The sequence below is a fragment of the Mirounga leonina genome, unplaced genomic scaffold, assembly GCF_011800145.1.
Source record: "Mirounga leonina isolate KUSES-001 unplaced genomic scaffold, KU_Mleo_1.0 Mir_151, whole genome shotgun sequence".
NCBI lineage: Eukaryota > Metazoa > Chordata > Mammalia > Carnivora > Phocidae > Mirounga > Mirounga leonina.
This window is the reverse complement of record NW_023270377.1, coordinates 46,591,361-46,612,126: the sequence shown is the minus strand read 5'-3', so window position 1 is coordinate 46,612,126 and position 20,766 is coordinate 46,591,361. Positions and strand designations below refer to the sequence as shown.

Sequence of the window (20,766 nt, the reverse complement as noted above, 5' to 3'; positions counted from 1 at the left end):
CCCCAACCCTCCACCGGCATATGCTCTTCATTTTCTCTTTTCTCTATTCTGCAAACCCAGAGGTAACTTTGTACAAGTTTTTTTTGTTTGTTTGTTTTTTAAGATGTCCCTTCCTTGGGGCGTGCAACCCTGTACCAAGACGCAGAGGATTAATGAGTAAACCAGGGCTTTATTTCCAGTCCCCCTTCTCCGGGGGCCGTAGGTGGAGGACACTGGGCACCATCTAATGAAACGAGGTGATTGTAGACTCCATTCCATTTGATACAAGTGTCTTCCTCTCCTTTAATCTCTTGGCAAATATTCCTTTTGTCCTCTCATTTCTTTCTTTTTTCTTTCCTATTATTTTTCTCGCATACTCTCTTTTTCTTTTTACCTTCACCTCTGCTATACTGACCATAATATGAAACTTAAGCAGACATTTAGAGATTTTTATACCCTTAAAATAAATGAAAGTTACCTGCTTTCATTCCACACACAAAAAAATATAAGTAAATTTGTTTTTGTATGTGTCTCTAAAAAAAAAATTCCTTTTAATGATTTCCTGTAAAAAAAATACTTTCCCTATCTCTATGTTCTGATACTACTAGAATGACTGGTTTTCTATCTGACTGGAAATGTGCTGTCATTGGTTGTGAGCTGTGGAAAAGTCTGTAAGCAATGGTGTTGAATCAGTGGAAACACATTCCTTCAGATTGCTGTGAAACCTGTAACACTTGTCAAATAGGTTCCGGGATAACATTTTGTAAGTTAAGGTAGCAATGAAATGCTTTGTTGCAGAAGTCAGAAATGATCTAGGTAGGACGTTTTAGGCAGTATGGACCCTAGATAGGAACAACTGAAAAATCAGCTATCTGACAGTCAAGATGAAAAGTTATCTCTGTAAGTGTCCTGCAGAAGGCCAAATTGAAATGATCAAATAATAGGTACTCTAAAAATAAAAAAAAATCTACATGCAACTCTGGACATAGTAAAGTAAATACAATGTTGGGAAGGAGACTTTGGCAGAGAGCTCAGAAATCCCCAAGTAAATGTTACGTTGGATTTGTGGGTTATGACTTAATTCTGACTGCACGCTAGAATTACTTGGAATGTTTTAAAAGAAAAAAAATAGTGCCAGTGAGGGGCCTGGACAAAATTTGTTTGTTTTTTTTTTTCTTTTTTTGCTCCCCAAATAGTTCTGATGATCTCATAAGGGCTGGGAACCAAATGTTATATAACTTGTCCATAAAACTCTTTCCTATAATTTTTTAGTGGGCAGTGAAAACTACTAGATTGACTCCTTTAAATCTTCTGTTATAAAACTACAGGAATTAATGAGGAAACAAACAAACAAAAAAAAAACAGTAAAATTTAACTACATTGTACCTCACCCCTCCTAAACTTCATTATTTTATAACCAGAAAGGGAAGAAATTGTAGAATCTTCTGAGTCACACTAATAACAATAGAGAATTACTGTTTTTCTTCATTCTGTGGCATTCCAGGAGGTGTAAGAAATTTTAGTTACATGTACCTTTAAAAGTTATTATTCCTTTTAAAAAAATTTTAAATCTAGTTATTGAAATACTGTATTGAAACATCTTCAGGAACACAGTGTAAGAGTAAACAGGAAGAGCAGCAACAGATTTTTAACAGAAGTTAATAAGCAAACATCACCCCAAATTTGATACTATAAATATAGAAAATGATGGATAACTGAATATATGAAAGTATTTGTAAACACTATGGCATAAGCAATAAAGCAGTGCATGTAGAAAAAGAAGGCTGGGTTTTTGGCAGGTTTGGATTGAGTGACTTCTTTACCATCTCCAAGATGAGATCTTGAGTGTATCACTTACCTCACTTGGTCTCCTCATCTCTAAAATGGAGATAATGAGTACTTATATCATAGGGTTACCAAAAATTATATAAATATGGTTTGAGAAACTTCTTCACACAAAACAGCTCTCTAGTAAATATTATTCCCATTACCAATAAAAGAATGCTATAATTTATAGAAGCAGAAAGTAAATTAGTGGTTGTAGGGGTCTCAGGGTGGAAAAGAGAGCAAAGGAAAATGGGTGTAAAGAATCTTTTCAGGATGATAAAAAACGTTCTAAAACCAGATGTGGAGATGTTTGTTCAACTCTGAAAATTTACCAAAATCACTGAATTTTATACCTAAAATAGGTAAATTTTATAGTTTGTAATTTATGCCTCAATAAAGCTGCTTTGTTTTTAGTGCCCTGGGGGATAGGAGGAGAGGGAGTTTAATGAAAAAAGACTGGCCATAATAATTGCTTAAGCTGGGTAATGGGTACATGGGGTTTATTAAGCACTTATCTTTAGTTTTGCATATATTTGAAATTTTCTGCAATAAAAAGGGAATGTTGTAATTAATGACAATTAAGTTTTCTAATTTTATCATTGTTAAGGTTATCTAGTTTCTTAAACTAGATATAAGGTCTTATGTCTTAACAAATATAATGCTGGTAAGAAATAAGAATAACGAATGAATAGAAGGCACAGGCCAAAGTCTTTTCCAGCTATCACCGAGGAGCAGAAGTTAATTGGAGGCTATTCTTATATTTTTGCAATCATTCTTTATATCACCATAGATATTCTGCTTTTGCTAAATTGTAAAGATGGAATTTCCTCCTTTACTGAAAATTCAACATAAATTTAAAGCAAGTAGCAGAGGGTTCTGAAAACATAAACCATCAATTGAGAACCAGAACATTTACACTTGATATATTCAAAACGAACTTCCTCCCACCCCTCTCAACCGATTTTTTACCAAAATTTAATCCTCCATTTGAATTTCCCTGAATCTCAGTGTACAATCAGCTGCACACACACAAAAAATTGCAATTATCTAATTCCTCTTCTCTCCTTCATTTTCCACATGCTATTGTTGATCATTTTCTATTAATTACACCACTTGACATTTTCATCTGCGTCCCCTCTTCTCCACCCACAAAAACACTTAGTTCAGATCACATCACCTTTCAAGACGACAGAGATCATCTCCAACTGGTATTCCTACTGGCCTCTCTCCACATTCTCCACATTAGCCATTCTCAATCCACGTTTCTTTTGGGAAGCAAAATGAAAATGTTCACAAGTACACAACCATATTTTAATGAAACTGCAAAAGAAAAAAAACACATAGATAGAGTAGTAATTTGTTCATAGCTCTAACTATTAATAGTATCTCAGTAATGGTCACTTTCAAAGGCCCAAGCAGTAAAAGGATAGGCCATGGGTTTGGTGTGGTTCCAGGCCAACGGCACTGATCTTTCTGCCCCAGAAAGCAAACCAGAAAATAAATGAGCAGAACATTAATAAAGAACACCTCCTAATACAATGACCAAACCACTTTCAACTTAAATGTTTCTATGGCTCCTCACTGTCTACAGAACGAAGTACACGTGCTTTAATAAATTTTATAACTGCCCCCCAACCTCATAACCTGGATTCTCTCATCTGTTCCCTGCCCATACCTTCAATCTCAAGTTCTGTCACATTCCTAATCTAATTCTACATTCTAGCCATACTGAGCCACTCAAACATCTCTAAATTCTTGATTGTGTCTCACACTTTTAGAACCCCAAGACTAGTTATAAATAGATTGTTTTTTTAAATGAGGAAACTAAAAATTCATATGTTGCAAGCTGTTGGTGAAAAAAGAATATTCCCTGTATGATACATAACAACATAATAGAATTCTGAGGAAATTCAGAGGCCTGATGACCATCCAACTTATCCCAATCTTAGTTATTTTTACTGCAGCTAAAATTACTTTGTATTTCTGTTCCTAATTTCCAAATTTGCCTCTGGATCTGGAATTTTTACCTTCTGACATTAAACCATCTTATCCATAAGAAAAATGAAATACTATAAAATAATTATACCATATATAATGTCCAATATTATATAATACACTAAACTAGTCATAGTTATTGACCAAAAAATTATATTTTTAAAAAATCCACATAATTTTTTCTGTATTTTACTTCAAAACTGAATTTCAGAATATTTTTAAAGTACTCAAATACAGATATCTTTATAAAGTCATTTTTATAAGAAAAGCTAAAAGGAAGAACATGAAAATGAAGTAAAAGAGGTGGAGAAGGAAAAGGAAACTGAAGAAAGGTTGCACTTACTGATTTTCTAAATGCTAGATCTAGATATTTGGTGTTGCCTGTATTTTATAAAAAATGAGAATTATTTTGTTTTTAAAACTAGTGTAATGGAAAAAAATGATATTTATAATACTGCGGTCTTAGAACTAATAAATGAAAGTCACCCTTTTCTGCTGCAAAGAGCTCAGCAGAAAAGGGTGGCTTTCATGTATTAGCTCTCTAATGAGTCTGCATATGCAATGTTTTGAGATTAGAGGTTGTAAAAGACATGAATTCACTTCTCCACAAAAAACTGAGAGTAAGTTGGGGTTACTTGGAATATGCAAAAAATGCAGAAAAGGGGGAAAAGGAAAATATAGGAACATGGCAAGGGAGAAAGAAGTTAGCAAACTAGTCTGAGGCAGAAATGCTGTATGATGTGAGATGGTCAGTGAAACATCCCCATTTCTTGAGTGGCTAAAGAACTTTTAAGACAAAAATATTCATTTTTATTTTATTTTTTTTAAGATTTTATTTATTTGTCAGAGAGAGAAAGAGAGCACAAGCAGGGGGAGCAGCAGGGAGAGGCAGAGGGAGAAGCAGACTCCCTGCTGAGCAGGGAGCCCCATGTGGGGCTCGATCCCAGGACCCCAAGATCATGACCCAAGCCGAAAGCAGACGCTCAACACAACTGAGCCACCCAGGCATCCCAAAAATATTCATTTTTTAAAGTTGGTTATTTTGTGGGAATATTATATGCCCCAAACTCACGTAGTCACACACCTCCCTTGTAAAACTAAGCAGGCACATGATTCGAGTGAGAGTTTTGTTTGTTCATTTACTTGAAACAAATCATGAAACAGAGATGAATTCCAGGTCTGAGCCAATAGAGAGGGTAACCAGAGCGCCCTGTTAAGGGAGGTGAGATAATCCATAACCTGGGTCCAAATCAACAGAACCAGTGGCTCCGAGGCAGAAGTTACTGAAGAATGGAAGTCCTGGGGGAATTCCCACAAGTGCCACAGAGAACTGTGAACCTCCAAAGGGAGGTTCAACTTAGCCCACCCACTTTTGAAGGGGCAGGGAAACCCCAGCTGATAATCAGGCAACGTTAGCTTTCTAAAACTATCACAGAGCCACCAAATGTTAATAGGTATGCATTTCCTACATATCAAAAAATAATACCCCATGTGCTACATATCAAATGTATTGCTATATATCAAAAAATAAAACATCATTTGATATTTATCTGAGAGGAGCCACAAAGGGAGTAAAATGTGACAGTTTTATGAGCAAAATTCCATGGATTTGATGATGACTGTCAACCTACTCAAATCAGAATTATATAAAGAGTTGTGTAATAAGATACTATAATGATCAAGTTACTAGTATTATAAGCCTATAAATCTATACCCACTAATTATCAAGTTATTAGTATTATAATCCTACAAATCTATGCCCACTTATAAAAGAAATATGGCAATATTCATACCTCATTCATAAAGATATTGAAAAAAAACACCAGATGCTAACAAAATCTTCTCTGGATAGTAAAATATGAGAAATGTTGTTTTGCCTCCCTTTCTTCCCATTCATATGGAGTTTTTTTCATAACATTTTTATTTTGTGCTAGAAAACAAAGTATAATTTTTAATTGCTCATGAACATCTGAACTATATGTATGTAATCAGAGATAAAATGTATACATACAATAGTTCCATGATAATTTTAAGTACTAAGGCTATGCAACTATGAGATTTCTAAATATGAATCTGTTTATACCAATCCTCTTATTAGTTCTTCATTTTCTTAAAACTAGGACAAAACAAAGAGACTTTGGAAAGATGACCTATTGACAATACAGCTTAGCTTTCTCCCATGCTAAAGCTATTTTGTCTTCCACTGAAAATGTTATTGCTCATTAACTAAACCTACTGAAATTGGATATTCCTTACCTTGGGTAATTCACAGTTTTAAATGCTTAAGCCTACCTGACTGCTACCATATTTTTCCTCACATCAGTCTCAGCAACAGCTGGGGCAGTCACTATTTATTTGTAATTGTATTGTTAAGGATAGAAATAAGTGAAAGTAGTAGAAAACTGCAATTGCTCTGCTGGACAGTTTGTACTCTAAACTTTTAGGGCTGTCCAATAAGGAGCAAATTATTTTGTGGAGCAGAAAAAAATAGTGTCAAGCTGTCAACAGTGGAAAATATAGATGTGTCATTTCTCAGTAATTTAGAAGACTAGAACATATCTTTTCTCAGGCAACTTGTGTGTGTGTGTGTGTGTGTGTGTGTAAAATTAGAGAGAGAGAGAGAGAGAGAAAGAACTGTAAAAACTTCAGGACATATTTTTTTAAGTGAGCTACTCTGCTTCTAAACTTTAATATCTATTATTTTTCTTTCTCAGACACACAAAACTCTCTAAACCTTTAGAATTTCACCCACTATTTCTTCAACCTGAACACCAACCTATGCTTTAGCAACTGAAAAATTCTCACTCATTCTAGAAGGTTTCGCTAAAATTCTTTCTACCTTTTCTATGAATCTCAGACTGTTCTAGGGAGATTTTCATGCTTATATTTCTATTCAACCAGCTTACCCCTTTAAAACAATTGCCTTTATGGAAATACATTGTAAATTTCTTGAGAATAGAGACAATAGAGTTTCATCTTTGTATTCCAAAAACTTAGCAAAATAAACACTATTGAAAGATCTTAGGAGTATGGCTGTCTGACTCTAATACTCCCATACTAACTTTAGGAACATCAGCAAAAAAGTGAACCTCTCTATGCCTCCATTTCTTTAATCCTAAAATTGTAATGATGATAAATCCTATCTCATAAAGATGTTGTGATGATTAACTCATATACTATATGTACAACACTAAAGAAAGGGCCTGGCTTATAATAAACTCTCAAAAAATACTAGCTGTTGTTTCAATAACCAGTAATAGCTTTGATTTTGTGTGTATCATAAAGTAAATTCCACCTATGCCAGATAGATAGATGAAAGATCCTACAAACATAAACTAAGCAGAAATGAAATAATCTCATTTATTGAAAAACAAAAGGGAAATTTTAATACACATTTTATGTTAACATTATCATTTATCCCACCCATCCCATACTATTTGGATTCAAATGGAAAATCATTTTTATCAAAAAACTTATTCTATGGGGGGGCCTGGGTGGCTCAGTTGTTAAGCGTCTGCCTTTGGCTCAGGTCATGATCCCAGGGTCCTGGGATCGAGTCCCACATCGGGCTCGCTGCTCGGCAGGAAGCCTGCTTCTCCCTCTCGCACTCCCCCTGTTTGTGTTCCCTCTCTCGCTGTGTCTCTGTCAAATAAATAAATAAAATCTTTAAAAAAAAAAAACTTATTCTATGAATAAACTCTATTTCATTTACGTCTTGTCATTTTATGAAAAGTTTTTTTAAGAGCTAATTGATAATAAAATTATATCCCTTACCAGATTTCTGATGAGAAAACACAGGAATAACATATTCTTAAGGTTTTTCCTCATTATCAATCATTTTTCCTAGGATTCCCAATGAATATAAGAAGGTTCTTATCTGAACTAGGAAAGTTTGTATTCCTAGTGAAATTCCTCCAAAAGGTGATCAAAATCACTGTCACAGATAACTGGACTTGAAGGTCTTTAAGTTACCAGTAGATCATTAAAAGCTACACATGCAATTCTTTTAAATGTAGTCTATCCTCTGTAGGATATCATAATGATGAATATTTGTCATTATATACTTGTCCAAACCCACAGAATGGATAACATCAAGAGCAAATCATAATGTAAACATAGACCTTGGATGATTATGATGTGTCAATGTACGGTCATGAATTGTAACAAATGTACCAACCTCATGGGTGATATTGATAGTGGGAGAGGCTATGCATACGTGGGGGTAAAAAGTATATGAGAAATCTCCGGTAGTACCTTCCTCTCAAATTTTGCTGTCAACCTGAATCTGCTCTAAAATAAACAGCCTTATGGGGTGCCAGGGTGGCTCAGTCTGTTAGGCATCCGACTCTTGATTTTGGCTCAGGTCATGATGTCAGGGTCATGAGATTAAGCCGCACAGGGCTCCACACTGCTGGTGTGGAGCCTGTTTAGGATTCTCTTTCCCTCTCCCTCTGCCCCTCCCCCTCCCCACTCATGCCCTCTCTCTCTCTCTCTCTAAAAAAATAAATAAGTAAGTAAAATAAAATAAGGGGCACCAGGGTGGCTCAGATCGTTGGGCGTCTGCTTTCGGCTCAGGTCATGATCTCCAGGTCCTGGGATCAAGTCCCTCAGCAGGGAGTCTGCTTCTCCCTCTCCTCTTCCCCCTCCTTGTGCTCACTCACCCTCTCTCTTTCAAATGAATAATAAAATATTTTTTAAATGAATAAATTAAAATAAAATAACAATCTTTAAAAAAGACAGAAGTACTTAAATCGGTTAGAAATCTAGAAATATGTTACTAAGACATATATCTAAACTAAATTGTTGTTTAAAAGATTGAAATAAACAAAGGGTCTGAGATATACTAAAGAAATCCTATCAGAAAGAAAAAAGAAAAGGAATGATGAGCAGATATGAACTGAGTTCACAAACTTAGGTATATAAGCAATTTTTAAATGATTCATTACTTTTTTGTGTAAATTTATTTAAATTCTAAACCTACATCTTTCTAAGCTCAAATGAAATTCAACATCAGCAATTCTTGAGATTCCTCCTTAGGGTTGAACTAAGGTCTTGGGGTCCTGGTCAACACTAGGATATTAGGGCAGGGGGGCCATTTCAGTCATCATTTGTTTATACTGATTATCACTTAGTCCTCAATTATTCCAGCTCACATATACCTTTCAGATCTGTTTACTCTATTACTTTTGCAAGCACATGTTAGACACCATGTCTTTAATGAAGTTAGGATATCCTGGACTGAAATCAGTTTTCCTGATGCACCTAATGGCCATTCCCTCTGAGGACTTCCACACCTGAATGTCATAACTAGGCATTTTTTTAACTAGGTAGGTTTTTTTTTTTAATGAATAAATCCACAGACCTTCCACTCATCGCCAGCAAACAAGGAAAATTTTTGTGGTCTGTGGAAATCCCACTCTATATCCTTTAAGAGCTTTCTCTTTCATTGAACTCTATTGTCTTCAGTGGGCTTAAGCTTTTGGAAACAAAAGACAGGAAACAGGGGAAATGTCTGGTACACAATTTCTATTCTCCCCAGCCAGAACTTCTACCTAGCCAGGAAATTCCCAAGGTAGAAAAATCACAAAATTGATTACCTACTTGAATGGGATAAGGAAAGAGCATACACCAAAAGAAAACACGTAAGAATGTGTCAAAAATTTTCATGCCACAGTGATATATTGCTGAGGTTACAGAACAATGTGTATCTAAGAATCTTATTTCATAAAAGTTTACGTGCACCTATAGCTTTCTATGGAGGCAACTGGGATAAGATATGACATATTTTAAAAAGAAAGAACCCTGAATTCTAATCAGGAAACCTAGATGTAAGGACTTTATTATTCTCAAATAATAGGTCTGGGAAGGATACTTCATCTCTGTAAGCCCAAATTTCCTCTTTAGTAAAGATTCCTTATAAAAATTCTGGGGAATCAGCGGCACCTGGGTGGCTCAGTTGGTTAACTGTCTGACTCTTGATTTCAGCTCAGGCCATGTTCTCAGGGTGGTGAGACTGAGCCCCACATCATGTGTGGAGCCTGCTTAAGATTCTCTCTGTCCTTCTCCCTTTGCCCCTCCCCCACCCCCCCTCTCTAAAAAAAAAAAAAAAAAAAATCCAGGGAATCAGAAAGGTGCAAATGTAATGTAATAATATTATTATGATTTATAATTTATTCTATACTCTCTGATTTTTAAATACATAGAATGTATTCATTTATATCCTCACAGATTGAAGCTATAACTGGATGCTCTTACTCTTTAACATTTGTCTATTCTTTCTCTTACCATGAAAGAGAAGAGAAGGAAAAATTGGTAAGTGTTAGAATTATCACTGAGTGTATTACTCAAAATGGAGCGTGCTATGTCATCACTGAGTACGTGCTTACAAAGTTTAGGAGTGCCCAACACTACCATTACTCTGACATCAACTGTGAAGTTCAGCAGTCCCCAAACAACTCTCACTTATGACACCAGTTGCAAGTCCAAGACTATCCTCATGTTCCATAATTTACCAGTAGGAGTCACAGAATTCACTGAAAGCTATTATACTCATGGTTATGGTATCTTACAGGAGACGGATACAGGCAAAAATCAGCCAATGGAAGAGACACAAGGGACATAGTCCAAAATAGTTCCACATGTTTAACTTCCAGTTGTCCTCTCTCAATGAAGTTGTGGACAATGCTAACTTCTCTAGGTAATGATGTGTGACAATATTCATAGAGTATTGCCAATTGGGGAAGTGTACTCAAGCCATGGTATCCAGAGTCTTTATTAGGGCTTAGGCACATAGACATGACTGACCACCTATATGACTGACCTTTAGTTGTCAGCCCCTGTGGAGGCTAAGCTGTGTGGCCCAAAGCCCATACCATAATTCACATTATCAGATTATTCAGTGTGACCCAAGGCCCACAGATAAACAACAACACTCTTATTGGCAGGTCAATCCAAGGGCTTAGAAATTATCTCTCATGAACAAAGATCTCTCTGTGGGTAAGATTAATTCTTTACTACACAGCAATTATGATTACCAATGATGTTGACTGATAACTTCTTAAAAAACCATCAGAAAACAAACCTAAACTCTTTAGATTTACTATAATAAAGAACACCACTTTCAACAAAGTCATGGCAGGGGCCCAAAAGAAAAGGATAATAGAGAATGCTACTTATATAGAGTTTTGGGGTCTAAGATGAAGTGGTTTAAGGTTAGTGTTTCAAGGCAGGAAACAAATTTTGGATTGGGCAAGCCCATGATATAATAGTTTAGGATTAATGGACACATAAAGAACACTTTGTGTTCTTTCTTCATATGAAAATGAAGCACACCTTCATAAGTGGACTGTCTTTTTGATACATTTGTTATTTGTCCAAGTTAGCAATCTCTTCCCGGGCAAGAATTTCCTGAAACAAATATTTAGTCATGTTGACATAAGTAATCTCAGTTCTCATTTACAATTTAGTACAGTGGATGTAAATGGTCTCAATTCTAAATGGTAAGAATAAAATTCCAAAACTCATATGGAAGTTTTACAAAAACAGAAAACTAGCACTACAAAGACCATGTTTCAATGAAGTATGTGGGTCTGAGCAGTCAGTTGAGGTTGTTTTTCTAAAAATTTTAGCTCATCTATTAAAGAATAAACAATTAAAACCTTAAGTCCTCCTGAGACTTGGTCTTTTTATCTTTAACATAGAAATAATAATACCTCCACTGAAGTATTGAGCAAGATCAAATAGCTACTAAATGACAAAGTTGGGACACAAACCCAGTCTGTTGGACTCCCAAGCCTCCCATCACACCACCTTGCCTTACATATTCTCATTCTTATGCTGAAATAACTGAAATATTAAGTAAAATAATATATGTGAATGTACTTACCAGAACTTGGCACATAGTAGGTGTCAGTAAATATTAATGTCCTTCCTTAATTTGTGAAGATTACTGCTCTCCATTTAAGGTCAATGACAAGGAGAAAGGGGTATAAATGAGAGACGATAATTAAGTCACACACATCTAAAACTTTCTGAACTTATGCAACAAAGTTCTTTCCCTGTTCCTTATAAATGAAATAATATGCATTTATTTGTCTGGACTGAGAGAGAGAGACAGTGTAGAGAGGTGGGAGGGACATGTAAGGATATAAAATGGTCTTTGGAATCTAGGGTTGGAAAGGGAAGAATACCAAACATTTAAAGAAGAGTTAATACCTATTCGTCTCAAACTGTTCCAAAAAAATAGGTATGGAAGGAAAACTTCCAAACTCATTCTATGAGGCAAGCATTACCTTGATTCCAAAACCAAAGACCCCACTAAGAAGGAGAATTATAGGCCAATATCTCTGATGAACATGTATGCAGAAATTCTCAACAAGATAATAGAAAATTGAATTTAAAAGTACATTAAAAGAATTATTCACCACAATCATATGGGATTTATTCCTAGGCTACAGGGGTGGTTGAATATTTGCAATCAGTGTGATACACGACATTAATAAGAGAAAGGATAAGAACCATATGATCCTCTCAATAGATACAGAAAAAGCATTTGACAATGTACAGCATCCTTTCCTGATAAAAAACCCTCAACAAAGTTGGGATAGAGGGAACATTTCCTCAACACCATAAAGGCATCATACAAAAGACCCACAGCTATTATCATCCTAAATGGGGAGAAACTGAGAGCTTTTCCTCTAAGGTCAGGAACAAGACAGGGATGTCCACTCTCACCACTGTTATTTAACATAGTGCTGAAAGTCTTAGCCTCAGCAATCAGAAAACAAAAGGAAAGAAAAGACATCCAAATCAGCAAGGAAGAAGTCAAACTTTTACTATTTGAGGTGACATGATACTCTACGCAGAAAACACAAAAGACCCCACCAAAAAATTGCTTGAACTGATACACAAATTCAGTAAAGTCGCAGGATATAAAATCAATGTACATAATTCTGTTGCTTTTTTTTTTTTAAGAAAATATTGGTTTAATTCATTTATACACACCCAACAAAGGAAGATGATTTTCAAATTACTGGTCTCAGAGACCTAAAAATCCAGGAAATTAAGCTTAATTAATACAGAATATGTATAATATATTCACCCTGGGAGAGGAGGGGAAAAAAAGTCTCTTAGTTGCTGACTAGTAATGCAAAATTTACGGAGATTGAGAACTTTCAAACTGGGAAAACTCTAGGGAAACTTTTCTTAATCATCCTAGGAGAATAGAATGCTTGTAAGCTGTTTACCTTTGAATTGCTTTCCCTCTGAGGGAAGTGTTTGTTGCGTTTCTATATACCAATAATAAAATGGCAGAAAGAGAAATCAAGGAATCCCATTTACAGGAACTTCTATACTCATCTTTAACGTTTAAAAAACTTTTTTTTTAAGATTTTATTTATTTATTTGACAGAGAGAGAGAGAGAGATAGTGAGAGCAGGAACACAAGCAGGGGGAGTGGGAGAGGGAGAAGCAGGCTTTCCGAGGAGCAGGGAGCCCGATGCAGGGCTCGATCCCAGGCCCTTGGGATCATGACTTGGGCTGAAGGCAGACGCCCAACTGACTGAGTCACCCAGGAGCCCCTAACATTTAAAAAAACTTTGATAAATTGTGAATAGAGTTTTTTGTGTTTGACTCTTGTTCCTTTACCACCCACAGTCCCAGAAAGATTCTCTGTTGCCTACAAGTGAGTTAAGTGCGCTTTTTCAATTAATTTTCAAGTCAAACTCAAGGACGAATTTTAGAATAAAAGTGAGAGCATTTGTCCTTGGACCTTTCATATTAGGTGACAGCAAGAAAGCATGGAAAAAAGACATAAAGTGAAACTGAAAACAAGCAGGATTGCCAATATTGAATGGATGGATACTGGCATTTTCATTTATTTCAATGGTAATAGCCCAATGTCTCTGCAGTTTCGTGTCTTACATAAAAAGTTTGGAAAGGTTGTTATAAATAGAGTTAGTCAGATTATCCATTAAAGATGCATAAACAAACTTTTCTAAACTCAGCTACTAAACTCAGGCTGATACATTGATGGAGGGCATAGCTAAAAATTTAGATGAAGTCAGTTAGGACTGCAGTAAGCAGCATTCAATAGGAACCTTACCACAGTGTGGTTCATATATAACAAAAATGTCCATTTGTGATCAATCCAGAACCCACTGGACTGGCAGAAGAGTTATCCTGACACAGTTTCCCTCTAATTTACTGTTGTGTCATCTTTAGGATACCACTTTCATTCTTGTGATTGTCAGATGGCTACTCCATCTTGAGATATTGTATCTGCATTCCAAGCAGGAAACAGCAGAAGGATGGAGGGCAAATGACAAAAGACCAGCTGAGTTTCGTCTATTTCCAAATATTCCCTGAAGTCCCTTCCAACAATTTTTCTTTACACCCATAGTTCCCAAACTGTGTGTCAAACTACCTCATGGTGTCAGCTAATTCATGGGAACATGACAGGATATTTTAAGTTTTTGAAGAAAGTACTGTAATATTCAACATTTATCAGACTAAGTGAAAAACTAACTTGAGCAAATTTGGGTTCAACATTTGATCTTGGTATACTGAAATGACCTATCTTTGAAAAGCTGGAATTTTGATAATGCTATTGTTAAAAAGAAAGCAAATACCATATGCAAATTAACATCAAACAACAAATGAGGTCAATAGGGTCCAATCTGATTCCAAGATTTGAAAAGTTGCACAGCATTCAAAGCACAAACCTCCCATTCTGCATAATTTGGTTGGTCAAGAATGTAATAAAAATAGTTTTTCTCTTAAGTTACTTATATTATTTTTTCAAATGGCTACTACCTTATTAGAACATAGATATTTATTAAGTTGTTTGGATGGAGGTATTTCTTTTGACTTAAGGGCACCATGAAAAAATTACTAAGGCACTAAGAGCTCCATGATTGAGAAAGTTTGGTAACCTCTGCCTTAAGTCTTTAGCCATCTCTACCTGCAGAGGAATGTAGGAAGATGTAAACTTTTGTTAGACATACAACCAGGACTCTATTAATAAAGAAAAAGGAGAGAATGAATAATAAGCAGGCAGCAAGCAGTTTCTACCTGACAGATCGAGAATTTTAATACTATTCCCATTTCTTTTTCTTTTTCTTTTTTTTAAAGATTTTATTTATTTGACAGAGAGAGACACAGCAAGAGAGGGAACACAAGCAGGGGGAGTGGGAGAGGGAGAAACAGGCTTCCCGCCAAGCAGGGAGCCCGATGCGGGGCTCAATCCCAGGACCCTGGTATCATGACCTGAGCCGAAGGCAGACGCTTAACTACTGAGCCACCCAGGCACCCCTCTCTTTCTTTTTATAACATTTTCAAGTCCAAGGAAAGGACAATTTAATAACTGGAAAAACATGATAAATTACCAGTCAATGCTCATGCTTACTAATTACATACTTGGGTATTATCCTTGTGGACTTTGTAAAACTCATATCACTTTATTAGTTCAAATTATTATAAATTAGTTCAAATATTATAAATTTTAAATTATGTTAAGTATGTTAATTGTCACTGTCAGTTATAATGGATCTAATAAACTGGGGCTAAGTTAGGTATCTTATAGAATTTCATTAACATTTACCAAAATTGTATTCCAATAATTAAGAGATTTAATTCAGCTTTCTAAACCCAACACAGGAAGTAATTTAGAAATGAGAAATTTAAGATTCAATATCTAGTAATGAAAAACTTTAAGCATTTACAAAAAGAGCTTAAAATCGGCATTTTATATATTAAACCCATTCTAAGTCAATAACCTGGTGCTATATTGAATTAAGAGAAGCAATAATTATCAAAGAGTAGTATTCTTTAACTCTCTATTTTACCATACCATATATATTGTGTGATGACAATTGCAATGAAAATACATAAAAGAGATAACCAAATAGTACTTAAGGAGCTAAAATACCCATCTTAAATTTAATTTCGGCAAGTTGGTATTCATTTAGATTTTAGAACATTGGTATAATGTGTTTCCTTGTAATCACACCCAGAAACACTTAAACTGAAAATACTCAGTGACTACATCAGCCCAAAGCTTAGAAGCACAAAATGAAAAGAGTAACTGATACATTTTTTAAAAAGATCCAATAGCCTTTGTAAATTTGACAGAAATTTTATTTAGACCAGAACTGCCACCCGAGTCTGTAGAAACTGATTTCAGTATAGTACATCTTATGATATGAACTGAGGTCCCCTCTCTCTCCCCTGCCAAAAAAAAACTAAAAAAGAAGGCAAAAAAACAAATTAAAATTGGAAGATCTGTATCTGGAAGCCTCCTACTGTCCATATCATTTGATGTTAGCTATAATGTGGATTTATTGATACTAATAACCTAAATCCTCTTAATATCCAGCTCTGGCATTAAACCAGTGTCATTGTGGTTTAAGGCCTGAAATAAATATTATGTGTTGCCTTGACATCTGATTCCAGGGTCTTAAATGGCCTAACAACAGTTCCCTGCTCCACTCTGCTCTCAGAGACAAAATCCCCTAGCCAAACAAACCCATCACAGAAACCAACTCCGTGCCTACTTATCCTTGTATCCCAGGTTTCAGTTGACCACCAGCCTGCAGAATTACTGGAACAAGCCAATCACATCCTCCCATAGGACCCCAGAGTCATCTCACCCTCTTGTCACTACAAAGCCTGCTCCCTTAGCCCTCTATTTGTTCCTCTGTTCTTAAGATCACCTTCCCGTGACATGTGGTGTGCGGCATCCTCCTCCATCAGACTGTGAGTACATGTGACTAATAAACTGCTGTTGTCTCATCTTTCCAGAGTCTGGTGTCATTTGTTTGGCCTTCCCCATAACCCTAGGGCAAGAATCCTTCCCTTACTAATGGGGTGACAAAGAGGTGATCAAAACAGTCATAAAAACATGGGACAAAAAAATCATAACTCAGATATAAATTAAAATGATTATTACTAATAAAATGATGATAATAATTACCATTGGGGCACTGGGTGGCTCAATCGGTTAAACTTGTGGGATTGAGCCCCATGCGGGAGTCTGCTTGAGATTCTCTCTCTCCCTCTCCCTCTGCCCCTCCCCCCACTCGTGCTCTCTCTCTCTCTCTCTCTCTCTCTCTCTCTCTCCCCCGTCAAACAAATAAATAAATATTTTAAAAGTAATAATAATTATCACCTATACAGCTTTCTATATGCTAAGTACTGTGCTGGGTATTCTACATACATGTTGTTATTCAATCTTTTGAACAGCTCTATGATATATTCACATTTTATGGACAAGAAAATAAGGTTTACAGGAGTTAAGTAATTTAATCAAGGTTATAAAACTATTTGGGCAATGAGCTAAGATTTAAATTTAAACAGTCTGACACCATCACCCTAAAAGACAAAATCATTATCATTCATATAGATCTAATCTATATATTTCAGTTCTAGTAAGAAGTCATCTCATGTCTTTCAGGGCAACTTATCAAACATCCATAATATAATGAACTCTTTTCAAAGGAAATAATATTTATTAAATCCTATTCTTTTTTTTAAGATTTTATTTATTTGGGGCGCCTGGGTGGCTCAGTCGTTAAGCGTCTGCCTTCAGCTCAGGTCATGATCCCAGGGTCCTGAGATCCAGCCCCACATCAGGCTCCCTGCACCGCGGGAAGCCTGCTTCTCCCTCTCCCACTCCCCCTGCTTTTGTTCCCTCTCTCGCTAGATCTCTCTCTGTCAAATAAATAAATAAAATTTTATTTGACTTTAAAAAAAGATTTTATTTATTTATTTGACAGAGAGAGAGAGAGCACAAGCAGGGTGAGGAACAGGCAGAGGGAGAAGCAGGCTCCCTGCTGAGCTGGAAGCTGACGCTGGGCTTCTGCACATTGTCAGAAGACATGAACAGACATTTCTCCAAAGAAGACATTGAGATGGCTAATAGACATATGAAAAGATGCTCAACATCACTCTACCACTCTCCTACATTTTTTAAGCACAAGGAGAGTCCTTATGGATAATAAGACAAATATAGACAGAAATGCAGAAAGGAAATGCAGAAAGGAAAATGAAAAGAGGTTATAAAAGTAAGGAAAATATTTTAAGTCATCATAGTCACTTGACTATGTCTAAGGGCCAAAATCTTGTCTAAGGGCCAAAATATTTTTGTGAAATTACCTGCACAAATTTTGCTACAATTTGTGAGTTGAATTAATATTAAATATAAAATATTAATAAAATCCTAAAAAATTTAAATCACTTTTAAAGAGTCATTCTTTGTTCACTTGGTAATGAACAAACTTAAAATGTGACTCTTTTGGAATTGCTTCATTTTCTGAGGCAAAACATTAGAGATTTTTAATAGTACTTCATTTCTATTAAGTTAAATTTATCATTTACAACCAGGGAAAAAATGCTGAGAGAACAAAACATTTCTCCTAGTGAGGTGAAAATAAGAGCTTGAGTGGTTATCATGTGAAATAAAACCGAGAAGGGGGGGGGCATGTTATGATAGTTCGGGGCTTAACGGAGTCAAATAATACTTGCTGTTCCTCCCCTAGGTTTGAAAACAATTGGGAGATAGACTCAAATTTCACGCTATTACCTTTGTTTCTAATGAAACAGACTGGAGAATATGGTTTAGAGCTGCAATTTTGCCAGGTATCATGATACTTTACAGACGTGTTTTCAGGCAAAAGCACTGCAGGACTGTCTGTCCAAAGGCAGACAGAAAGAGACCCAAATTCAAGCACTTTGTGGCAGTCAGACTGAAGAACCAAGAGACAGGGTGAGAAAAAGAATAAGTTATTCAGTTTCTTCTCCCATACTTACTAGGTTGCATTATTCTCTCTTGGAGGAGTGAATGAAATGTGGAGAAAGAAACTGGACATTTTACACTCCGTGAAGTCCCTCCACATGGAAACAAAAGGCCAGGATATGGAGGTTTTTCTCTAACAAACATGTGTGTCTCATAATTCTTACTTGAATATTGGGGAAATCCCTAGGATCACCAACTTCTACTAAAATTAAAGTGGTTTTAGGTTTTTCTTTTTAGTCCAAATTTGGTAAACCATCTCAAAAGGAAAGGAAATGGTTATATTCATGTGTATATGTTTTTGTTCTCCCAGAGAACTATCCACAGAAAAGTAAATTCAATAACTTTCATTGAAACCCCTACACACTATGGGTATAGGAAAACAAATATCCATGTGATTAAGGAAAATGATTAAATATGAGAACAGATAGAAACCACAGGCCATATCCAAACCATATGAGTGTGATGGAAAAGAGAGTCGGTAAGGTCAAATAAAAATCTTAGAAAATAGGGCGCCTGGGTGGCTCAGTTGGTTAAGTGACTGCCTTCAGCTCAGGTCATGATCCTGGAGTGTCTGGATCGAGTCCTGCATCGGGTTCCCTGCTCGGCAGGGAGTCTCCTTCTCCCTCTGACCCTCCCCCCTCTCATGCTCTCTCTCACTCATTCTCTCTCTCAAATAAATAAATAAAATCTTAAAAAAAAAAAAAAGAAAATCTTAGAAAATAAAGAATATTTGACCAGGCATAAAATTTACAGAGATTTCAGTAAAGGGTAGAATAAGCTACACTTGAGAAGAATAGCTACTGTATTTATTGAGGGTGTACTTAAACCTGTAATACTATCACAATAGACAAGATTTCAAATAACCCTTTTTATATTTTTCCAACAGAGTGAGAGCCAATGGTGATCTGATTTCTGTTTCTGGTCCTACAAAATCTCTGTTCATATGACTGTTGAGCATCAAGTACTGTAAAAGTTCCTGAATCACCAAAAGATACTTCCTGTAAATGCCACAGTTGTTAATGTTTAATGGCCATCAAAATGCTCTACGTGGAGTATAAATTGGTTCTGTAACTTACCACAGTAACTATCTTAAAGTATGATTGTAAGAATAACTTCCTGACTGAATGTTGATAAAAGTTTTTGAATATTTAAATTTCTATCAATATTTAGCTAAGAAAAATATGTTTAAAATCATATTTGCCTGTAATCATACTTAAACTGGGATGAACTATCTAATTTCTCAAAATATGGCATTTTGTGTAACCTTCAATCCAGCTCTCATCTAAGCATCTAAATAACGAAATTTTTTTGACTACTATCAGAGAAAAATAGTTTGTTAAAGTCTGCTTTTGAGATCCAGAGAGAAATTTTTTTACTCCATCAAAAATGATCCCTTTTCAAGTCTTGCAATTATTTTGACAAAAAAATTATCTTATATAATCACCTATTTTTAAATTATTTCATCAGCTGCTCTCAAAATTTAGTTAATATTTAGTATGTGCAACTGAATTGTAACAAGCACTATGTTGTCATTTATCAAAATTATTTCTACCATATATTTCTAATTATGTAACTATGAAATAAAACTGAAACTGTTCCCTATGATAGAAAAATAAATGTCAAATTTCAAGTTAGAGTTGAAAACTTGTTTTCTACCTCTTAGATTAATTCCATTTTTATACCAAGAATGCTCCTTCATTCAGAGAATATTATTTTGCCATTATAGTATTTAAGAGTGGTCTTAGATTGAGTACCATTTTTCAGGAAAACTCCATAAATGTCTTTACACTTTGTACTCTAGTATCTCCTCCAGTTCCAAAAAGACACTGTTCAAACAGTATCCTTCATACAGAAGAAAGAGCATTAGCCTTATCAATTCCTAAGCGATGATCATTTTAGCAGATTCTATTTAAGAGCAAATTTTATCACAAATATAATCCCAGAAATATTGGAACTATATATTATTGAGCACACATATAAAATTCAATTACCAGAGTAATTTAATTGATAGGAAATATATATTCTTCTCCTATGGGAAAATGAAATAAAAAGAGAATTTTTCCTTTCAGTATTACTGAGTTGGAATTAATATGAAGTTCTTTAACCCAATGCAGTCCTAGACCTTATTACCAGCATCACGTGTACTCTAAAGAGAATTTCTACCAATAGAAATT

The 20,766-nt window shown here is 35.4% G+C and overlaps 1 long non-coding RNA gene across 3 annotated transcripts in view; it reads right to left on the bottom strand.

Annotated features, from left to right (window-relative positions):
* LOC118012241 overlaps positions 1-20,766 on the bottom strand; it is a 344,578-nt gene that overhangs the window by 196,872 nt on the left and 126,940 nt on the right. For 2 of the 3 annotated variants that reach the window (XR_004679649.1, XR_004679650.1), the window contains exon 2: positions 2,984-3,126. This is a non-coding gene — a long non-coding RNA (uncharacterized LOC118012241). Of the gene's footprint in view, positions 1-2,983; positions 3,127-11,686; positions 11,789-20,766 lie in introns of those variants that run through there. The other variant, XR_004679648.1, reaches the window with a different exon arrangement.